Source organism: Oncorhynchus kisutch, linkage group LG1, assembly GCF_002021735.2.
Source record: "Oncorhynchus kisutch isolate 150728-3 linkage group LG1, Okis_V2, whole genome shotgun sequence".
Taxonomy (NCBI): Eukaryota; Metazoa; Chordata; class Actinopteri; order Salmoniformes; family Salmonidae; genus Oncorhynchus; species Oncorhynchus kisutch.
In genome coordinates, this window is record NC_034174.2 from 48561145 (window position 1) to 48572361 (window position 11217).

Here is an 11217-nt window from a genome sequence, read left to right on the forward strand (position 1 = left end):
GTCCTAGCAAGGGGAAATCAAAGAATATAGGAGCGTTCCTTTTCCCAAGTTTTCCTGAAGCATGCAAAATGTTACAATTTTGGTGTTATAAGCAGTGGTTTAAAGTACTTATGTAAAAATAATTGAAAGTACTATTTACTACTATTTTTGGCTATCTGTACTTTACTATTTATATTTTTGACAACTTTTACTTTACTTCATTCCTAAAGAGAATGATGTACTTTTTACTCCATACACCAAGAGAACATCCCTGGTCATCCCTACTGCCTCTGATCTGGCAGACTCACTAAACACATGCGTTAAAGGATGTCTGAGTGTTGGAGCGTGCCCTTGGTTATCTAAATAAAAAAAAACAAGAAAATGGTGCCGCCTGGTTTGCTTAATATAAGGAATTTAAAATTATTTATACTTTTACTTTTGATACTTAAGTATATTTTAGCAATTACATTTACCTATATATATATGTAAAACCAAATACTTTTAGACTTTTACTCAAGTAGGATTTTACTGGGTGACTTTTGTCATTTTCTATTAAAGTATCATTACTTTTACTCAAGTTTTCCCACCACTGGTTTTAAGTATCAACCAACCACATCATAGTTATAGAAAGCAATAGTAAGGGTGTATTTTTGTAGGCACTGACAAAGGCGAACTGCCATGGATCCTTGGCCAAAGTCTAGGGGGAAATGAATGTTTCTTGGGGATTAACACCGAAATGAGGTCTGTGGTCAACACAGAGAGATCTTATACATTTTGTTCTATGATGTCTCATCAGCTAACGTTACTCTTTGTGAATTTTGAAGCACTTATGTAATCAAAACAAGTAAAACGCTAACAATGTGCTAACATCTAAAAAAGAAAACTACACCTCAGGTCTCATGCCTTTGATGTATAGCGGACATGCCGTGTATTCACCTTATCAAATGGACCCAACGTCTTCTCTGGACATCGTTCGGAAACAATCAAATGAGCACCTTCCCACTGAAGAGATATGGTTGCAGCCTTTTTTGTTAGAGCTGGTAAGCAGAAAGCTAACTAAGATAACTAGCTTTTTGGCGGACTGTAGCACAGACTAGTTTGCGTGGTTGGCGTGATGTGAAATGTTGTAGTTCCATTTCTCTTTTTTAGTTTTGTTTATTAATTTGACCGTTTTAAAAAACAAGCACACATAAAACTTTAAAAAGTCATACATGTACATGAATAAAATCATTGAGCATAACACACAATAAAGTCTGGGACTTATTTCCATTGTGGTCCTCTTGAGACAATATGGTTAGACAACTCGAACAAAGTATGGCAGTGATATAATAAAACAAAAACAGAGAAGAAGAACATCTACAGTTGAAGTCAGAAGTTTACATACACCTTAGCCAAATACATTTAAATTCAGTTTTTCACAATTCCTGACATTTAATCCTCGTAAAAATGACCTGTCTTAGGTCAGTTAGGATCACCACTTTATTTTAAGAATTTGAAATGTCAGAATAATAGTAGTGAGAATGATTTATTTCAGCTTTATTTCTTTCATCACATTCCCAGTGGGTCAGAAGTTTACATACACTCAGTTAGTATTTGGTAGCACTGCCTTTAAACTGTTTAACTTGGGTCAAATGTTTTGGGAAGCCTTCCACAACCTTCCCACAATAAGTTGAGTGAATTTTGGCCCGTTCCTCCTGGCAGAGCTGGTGTAACTGAGTCAGGTTTGTCGGCCTCCTTGCTCGCACACACTTTTTCAGTTCTGCCCACAAATTTTCTATAGGATTGAGGTCAGGGCTTTGTGATGGCCACTCCAATACCTTGACTTTGTTGTCTTTAGGCCATTTTGCCACAACTTTGGAAGTATGCTTGCAGTCATTGTCCATTTGGAAGACCCATTTGCAACCAAGCTTTAACTGATGTCTTGAGATGTTGCTCCAATATATCCACATAATTGTCCTTCCTCATGGTGCCATCTATTTTGTGAAGTGCACCAGTCCCTCCTGCAGCAAAGCACCCCACAACATGATGCTGCCACCCCCGTGCTTCACGGTTGGGATGGTGTTCTTCGGCTTGCAAGCCTCCCCCTTTTTCCTTCAAACATAACTATGGTCATTATGGCCAAACAGTTGTATTTTTGTTTAATCATTTATGGTGGTTTTGGAGCAGTGGCTTCTTCCTTGCAGAGCGGACTTTCAGGTTATGTCGATAAAGGACTCGTTTTACCGTGGATATAGATACTTTTGTACCTGTTTCCTCCAGCATCTTCACAAGGTCCTTTGCTGTTTTTCTGAGATTGATTGGCACTTTTCGCACCAAAGTACGTTCATCTCTAGGAGACAGAACGCGTCTCCTTCCTGAGCGGTATGATGGCTGCGTGGTCCCATGGTGTTTATACTTGCGTACTATTGTTTGTACAGATGAACGTGGTACCTTCAGGCATTTGGAAATTGCTCCCAAGGATGAACCAGAGGTCTACAGAGGTTGATTTATTCAGATTTCCCCATGATGTCAAGCAAAGAGGCACTGAGTTTGAAGGTAGGGCTTGAAATACATCCACAGGTACACCTCCAATTGACTCAAATTATGTCAATTAGCCTATGAGAAGCTTCTAAAGCCATGACATCAATTTCTGGAATTCTCCAAGCTGTTTAAATGCACAGTCAACTTAGTGTATGTAAACTTCTGAACCACTGGAATTGTGATACAGTGAATTGTAAGTGAAATAATATGTCTGTAGACAATTTTTGTAAAAATTATCTGTGTCATGCACAAAGTAGATGTCCTAACCGACATGCCAAAACTATAGTTTGTTAACAAGAAATTTGTGGAGTGGTTGAAAAACAAGATGACTTTAATGACTTCAACCTAAGTGTATGTAAACTTCCGACTTCAACTGTATCTCATCATTCCAGTTACATCATAGGGGTTATTCATATGGGCACAGAAGACATCAAACATATTTTAACTTTATTTTTAAAGCTGCCCAGAGAGGAAGTTGTTTTTATGGGCAGAGGCAACTCATTCCATTCTGAGGCTCCAGTATACAAGAAAGTACCTTTCCCAGCATTACTCCTGAACCTGTATATCAGCAACACCTGATCTGGTGGTGTGATTGTGTGCATCCCTAACATGAGAAAAGTAATCACTTCGATATCTGGGCGCAGAACCATAAATACTCCTGTAAATCAAACCTAGTCGAATCTGGGACACCCTAGCCTCAACAGGCAGCCAGTTTACTTCCTGAAAGCAGCTCCTGCCTATGTGAGTACGTGGACTCACCTTCAATACTACCCTGATCAGCTTATTCTGGGCAATCTGGAGCTTCCCCTTAATACATTTAGTTAAGCCCCCAAACCAGGAAGTACAAGCATAGTCAAAATGGCATTGAAAGAGGTCAGTAGCTAGCACTTTAATGGAGTCATTATCAAGCAGCTTGGACTTTCTAGCCAAAAACGTAGTCCTGGCATTAACCTTCCCTAGCACTTTATTGGTCATGCTCACACCTCCCAAGCTTCCATCAAGGATACATCCCAAGTAGCTTACAGAGGTTTTAGTAGTCAGCACCTCACCCTCTAACGCCACTCTGATTTCAGACGACATACACAATTTAGGTCTGGATCCAAAAATAACTGCTTCAGTTTTCCCTAAGTGCAGAGATATCTTATTATCTCCAAGCCATTGGCTAATGTTAGTAAGCTCTGTGCTAAGTATGCTCTTCAACATAGTTTTACTTTTGTGAGACACCAAAAGTGTAGAGTCATCCGCATAAAGAAAAATACGGCAAGAACTAGCATCTTTCATATCATTAATATACAATAAAAACAGCAGAGGCCCAAGCCCGCTCCCCTGAGGAATGCCACAACTCTTTGGTTTTGCCTGAGACAGTGAACCATTAACCTCTACTACTTGCTCCCTTCCTGATAAATAGGACTTTACCCAGCCTAGAGGGATACTGCTTAACCCCAGTGCCTCCAGTCTGGACATTAGGAGACAGTGGTTAACTGTATCAAAGGCCTTCTGTAGGTCAAGCAGTACCATTCCACAGATTTCCCTCATCAATCTCTTTCCTGATGAAGTCAATCAAGTAAAGTAGACGCGAATCAGTGGAGTATGTTTTTCTAAAACCCGACCGAAAATCATACATTAGACCCTGTTTGTTAACATATTCATACATTTGCTCATGTACAACTCTCTCCAGGAGCTTTGATGTTACACAGAGGATAGATACAGGCCTATAATTCCCAGGGTCAGACTTTATCCCCTTCTTATATAGAGGTATAACTTTAGCTTATTTCATGTCCCTGGGAAAGGTACCTTGTTCAAGAGAGAGATTAACGATATGCGTAATACAAGGGCCAATTTGCTCAGCAGAATCTATAAGAAACCGTGCAGGAATATTATCCAGGCCTGTGGCTTTGGAGCATTTAAGCTCTGCAAGCATACGGACTATTTTGGCTGTTTCTACCTTTGCAAAAGAAAAAGAGTTTGGCTGAACCCCTAACTCTACATAATACTTCTTGACTTGGTTGCTTCCATACAGACCAGAACTGGTGGGCAGCTTGCTAACCAGCTTGCTGGCAACAGAAGTAAAAAAAATAGTTGAATTCATTGGCAACCTCTGCTTTTTCATATACCATCTCCCCCTTGATGTTCAGTCCAATACTGTTTAGTTTGTTTTTGGTAGTACTACTACAGCCTAGTTCCATAAACGATTTCCAAATCTTTTTAGGGTAATTTTTCTCAATTATTTTCTCAACAAAGTAACCCCTCTTAGCCTCATCCATCCTGCTCTGTGCTTCATTTCTGTGATGTTTATATAGGACAAAATCATACTACTCTTGAGAGTTCTTAAATTTTTAAAGGCCTTATTCCTTGCTTGGATAGATTCTAGAATCTCATGATTAAACCAAGTGCTAGATCTCTGCTTTACCCTGAACCGTCTAATGGGAGCCATCACATTCACCACATCAAAGAATCTACATTTAAATACTTCCCGGGCACTGTCTACCCCTACACTAGCTAGCACAGGTGACCAGTCAATTTTACCCACTTCCTCCCTAAACTTTTCAACACAGTATTTTTTGAGTCCTCTGAGTCTAACGATTTTGTGACACTTAAATATATCCTTAAAAATCCTCCCTGTGCAAAATGTAATAAAATGATCACTGATTCCATATACGATTACTCCACTCTGTGATATTTTAGATTTATCAGACACCAATATTAAGTCAATCGTACTTTGCACTGTTTCACATATCCTGGTGGGATCTTTTATAATTTGGGTCAGAGCAAGTGATCTACAAAAGTGCATAAATACATTGTGGCAGTTAGCAACTCATTAGCGACTCTGACAGTTAGCGACTCGTTAGCAACTGACTTACTTTGAGCACATAAAGGCTTTATAATTCATAAAGGTCATGTTATCCCATAGAACAAAACGTATAAGATCTCCTAAGCCTGTGTTAACCTCAGACCTAATTTACTGCGTATATACCAAAACCCCAATAATTTCCTCATTCATAGGAATGGCTAACAAGCCAGAATTAGAAAACGCTAACTCATTTCCGTTTTTTAGGACTACAAGCTGGCAAGCTTTATTGACAAGATAGTTGAGTGACCTCTTTAACAATGGAAATACATGTCCTCAAAGATGGAATACAGGCAAGTCATTTTTTTAAAGTTGCAGAAATGCCATATCAGTGCATTGGTAACAATCTAAACATTATGAAACTTATATTCGATCAATAAGCCTCACATAGCAATAGCAATTACATTTTTTGTTGACCAAATTTGACACTCATTGAACTCCATAAAAAAAGAATCGTAATTTCGTGGCCTTATTTTCGTTGACAGATTTGGTGCGGAGTGAACCCTCTCACTTCTCTTCTTTCTCTCTGGGGGAATCAATTGGTAATGACTAGAAAGGATACAGCTTGTCAGAATAGTTTTTTCGTAATAGGTTAGGATAATTTACACAGCAGGTTAGGAGATTGAAAGTAGATGTTTAGGAAAAGGGTTAGCTAAAAGGATAATTTTCTATTTAAAAAAAAACAACTTTTGATGTCAATTTGAATTAAGCTGTATCCTCCATTACAAAAAATATTGTAGTAAAAGTGCAGTAACTGCAGTCGTTTATGGTATTTTGGACGCAGTAGTTGCAGAATAACTGTAGTGTACTGCAAATGAACTGCAGTTATACTGCACTGTAAGCCGCAGTCACACAGAACAACAAACATAGCATTTGCAGCTGAGGTCTGTTCAACGCTGGTCCGACCAATCTGATTCCACACTCCAAGACTGCTTCCATCACGTGGACTGGGATATGTTTCGTATTGCGTCAGACAACAACATTGACGAATACGCGGATTCGGTGAGCGAGTTCATTAGAACGTGCGTTGAAGATGTCGTTCCCATAGCAACGATTAAAACATTCCCAAACCAGAAACCGTGGATTGATGGCAGCATTCGCGTGAAACTGAAAGCACGAACCACTGCTTTTAATCTGGGCAAGGTGACCGGAAACATGACCGAATACAAACAGTGTAACTATTCCCTCCGCAAGGCAATCAAACAAGCTAAGCGTCAGTATAGAGACAAAGTAGAATCTCAATTCAACGGCTCAGACACAAGAGGTATGTGGCAGGGTCTACAGTCAATCACGGATTACAAAAAGAAAACCAGCCCCGTCACGGACCAGGATGCCTTGCTCCCAGGCAGACTAAATAACTTTTTTGCCCGCTTTAAGGACAATACAGTGCCACTGACACGGCCCGCAACTAAAACATGCGGACTCTCCTTCACTGCAGCCGAAGTGAGGAAAACATTTAAACGTGTCAACCCTCGCAAGTCTGCAGGCCCAGACGGCATCCCCAGCCGCGCCCTCAGAGCATGCGCAGACCAGCTGGCTGGTGTGTTTACGGACATATTCAATCAATCCCTATCCCAGTCTGTTGTTCCCACATGCTTCAACAGGGCCACCATTGTTCCTGTTCCCAAGAAAGCTAAGGTAACTGAGCTAAACAACTACCGCCCCGTAGCACTCACTTCCGTCATCATGAAGTGCTTTGAGAGACTAGTCAAGGACCATACCCTGCGACACCCTAGACCCACTCCAATTTGCTTACCGCACAAATATGTCCACAGACGATGCAAACTCAACCACACTGCACACTGCCTTAACCCATCTGGACAAGAGGAATACCTATGTGAGAATGCTGTTCATCGACTACAGCTCAGCATTTAACACCATAGTGCCCTCCAAGCTTGTCATCAAGCTCGAGACCCTGGGTCTCGACCCCGCCCTGTGCAACTGGGTACTGGACTTCCTGACGGGCCGCCCCCAGGTGGTGAGGGTAGGCAACAACATCTCCACTCCGCTGATCCTCAACACTAGGGCCCCACAAGAGTGCGTTCTGAGCCCTCTCCTGTACTCCCTGTTCACCCACGACTGCGTGGCCACGCACGCCTCCAACTCAATCATCAAGTTTGCGGACGACACAACAGTGGTAGGCTTGATTACCAACAACGACGAGACAGCCTACAGGGAGGAGGTGAGGGCCCTCGGAGTGTGGTGTCAGGAAAATAACCTCACATTCAACATCAACAAAACTAAGGAGATGATTGTGGACTTCAGGAAACAGCAGAGGGAACACCCCCCTATCCACATCGATGGAACAGTAGTGGAGAGGGTAGTAAGTTAAGTTCCTCGGCATACACATCACAGACAAACTGAACTGGTCCACCCACACAGACAGCATCATGAAGAAGGCGCAGCAGCGCCTTTTCAACCTCAGGAGGATAAAGAAATTCGGCTTGTCACCAAAAGCACTCACAAACTTCTACAGATGCACAATCGAGAGCATCCTGTCGGGCTGTATCACCGCCTGGTACGGCAACTGCTCCGCCCACAACCGTAAGGCTCTCCAGAGGGTAGTGAGGTCTGCACAACGCATCACCGGGGGCAAACTACCTGCCCTCCAGGACACCTACACCACCCGATGTCACAGGAAGGCCATAAAGATCATCAAGGACAACAACCACTCGAGCCACTGCCTGTTCACCCCGCTATCATCCAGAAGGCGAGGTCAGTACAGGTGCATCAAAGCTGAGACTGAAAAACAGCTTCTATCTCAAGGCCATCAGACTGTTAAACAGCCACCACTAACATTGAGTGGCTGCTGCCAACACACTGACTCAACTCCAGCCACTTTAATAATGGGAATTGATGGGAAATGATGTAAAATATATCACTAGCCACTTTAAACAAAGCTACCTAATATAATGTTTACATACCCTACATTATTCATCTCATATGTATATTCTGTACTCTATATCATCTACTGCATCTTTATGTAATACATGTATCACTAGCCACTTTAACTATGCCACTTTGTTTACATACTCATCTCATATGTATATACTGCACTCAATACCATCTACTGTATCTTGCCTATGCCGCTCCGTACCATCACTCATTCATATATCTTTATGTACATATTCTTTATCCCCTTACACTTGTGTCTATAAGGTAGTAGTTTTGGAATTGTTAGCTAGATTACTTGTTGGTTATTACTGCATTGTCGGAACTAGAAGCACAAGCATTTCGCTACACTCGCATTAACATCTGCTAACCATGTGTATGTGACAAATAAAATTTGCTTTGATTTGATTTGCTACTGCAGTTATACTGCACTCTTGTTTTCGTAAGGGGCTTTTTAGACATGACCGAATCAATTCTAGAAAATGTTTCATTAATGCCATGCTTCAGTGGGATAATGCAGTATCAATATTGACTGGATATTGTAGACAATTGTTTTGTTAGTGTATGCCAATCAGTGTGTACTCTGTTGTACTTGCAATGTATTTGTTTTTACAGTGTTGGACTTAAAAAATGCACAAATCACAGACTAATAACATGGTTCATAAAAATAAATAAAAAATATCTTTACGTGTGCTTGCTGAGAGGGTACCTAGAGATCCAGTCTCAAATCTAAATTGGAATGATGTAAAAAAAAAAATGAAGCTTGATTTATTAAGGGCTAGTTTCCAAGACAAAGATGAAGCCTCGTCCTGGATTAAAAAGCTTTCAATGGAGATTCTCCATTGAGCATGCTTTTTAGCCCAGCACTAACTTTAGGTTTAATCTGAATGGGTATGCCTATAGCCTACATTTCACAATATGACATTGAATAGTATGTTAATAAAAGTATTTAAAAGACAGACTGCAGAAATGTCTACCTAGGGTGATGAATCCAAATGTGGAGAAAAACCTGCTCATCGCACACTTAATTGGGAAATACAGTACTGTATTCTCAGTGGCAGGTATGGAAGCTTATCTGTTATGTATTTTGGGGTGGCAGGTAGCCTAGTGGTTAGTGTTGGGCCAGCTAACCGAAAGGTTGCTAGATCGAATCCCAGAGCTGACAAGGTACAAATGTGTCATTCTGCCCCTGAACAAGGCAGTTAAACCACTGTTCCTAGGCCATCATTGTGAATAAGAATTTGTTCTTAACTGACTTGCCTAGTTTTAAAAAAGTATACTTTTACATACAGGCTACTTGGCCTGAATTCTACACTGAACAACAACTTAAGTCTTGTCCAATTCCCAGGTGGGATTTGTATCTGTGAGTGCAATTATGCTTTTTGATGCCTTATCAAATTTTTTTGGAAACTTGCCTCAACTGATGTTGACATACATTATATTTAACTATTTATATGGGCTTTCAGTTAAGTGCGTTTTTTTGTTTGGTTTACATTACTCCAATTTGGCATGTTTCCTTGACTGCAGTCAAATGTGAATGTTTGACAGCAGCTAAAATATGGTAATTATGGCAAGTTATTTTGTAACACTCATTTAGGTAAGCCCCTATTGTCTCTGGCTTGTTGTCTTTCTGTTTCTCCATGTCAGTTATGCAACTCATTTGTTACTCAGGCATTGCTTTTGTTTGCTTAGCCTTTCCAAATAACTTTACATTTGTCTCTCTTAGTAACATAGTGTGCTACTGGGTAAGTCCATCACTCATCAGCTTATGGGTAGTGACACACCCGAGTTGTTTTCAGGTTGTTTCCCCATAATGACACTACCACAGCGTAGCTTGATAAACATGCACAGTAGATGCCAGCTGCCGTTCGAGGATGTATGAGATTCAAGTGAACATTTGACATTCCTCGGAGCACCTCACTGGTTTTGTAGCTCCAGTGAAATCTATTCATGAATATTGTATGAATATGTTTGTATATTTAAAAAGGTTGAAGGTGCTGCCTCTGGTGGCCAGTTCACTAAGTTCACTATTGGCTAGATAACCCGTGTCGTGATATCACATGCAAACCTATTTGTATGCCCTAACCCATCTGGACAAGAGGAATACCTATGTAAGGATGCTGTTCATTGATTACAGCTCAGCATTTAACACCATAGTACCCTCCAAACTCGTCATTTAGTTTGAGACCCTGGGTCTCGACCCGGCACTGAGCAATTGGGTCCTGGACTTCCTGACGGGCCGCCCCCAGGTGGTGAGGGTAGGTAACAACATCTCCACCCTGCTGATCCACAAAACTGATCCCCACAAGGATGTGTTCTCAGCCCTCTCCTGTACTCCCTGTTCACCCACGACTGTGTGGCCACGCCTCCAACTCAATCATCAAGTTTGCAGACGACACTACAGTGGTAGGCTTGATTACCAACAACGACGAGACGGCCTATAGGGAGGAGGTGAAAATAACCTCACACTCAATGTCAACAAAACAAAGGAGATGATCGTGGACTTCAGGAAACAGCAGAGGGAGCAGCCCCCTATCCACATTTACGGGACAGTAGTGGAGAGGGTGGAAAGTTTTAAGTTCCTCGGCGTACACATCACGGACAAACTGAAATGGTCCTTCCACACAGACAGCGTGGTGAAGAAGGTGCAGCAGGGCCTCTTCAACCTCAGGAGGCTGAAGAAATTTGGCTTGTCACCAAAAACACTCACAAACTTTGACAGATGCACAATCGAGAGCATCCTGTCGGGCTGTATCACCGCCTGGTACGGCAACTTTTCTGCACATAACCGTAAGGCTCTCCAGAGGGTAGTGAGGTCTACACAACGCATCACCGGGGGCAAACTACCTGCCCTCCAGGACACCTACACCACCCGATGTAATAGGAAGGCCAAAAAGATCATCAAGGACAACAACCACCCAAGCCACTGCCTGTTCACCACGCTATCATCCAGAAGGCGAGTTCAGTACAGGTGCATC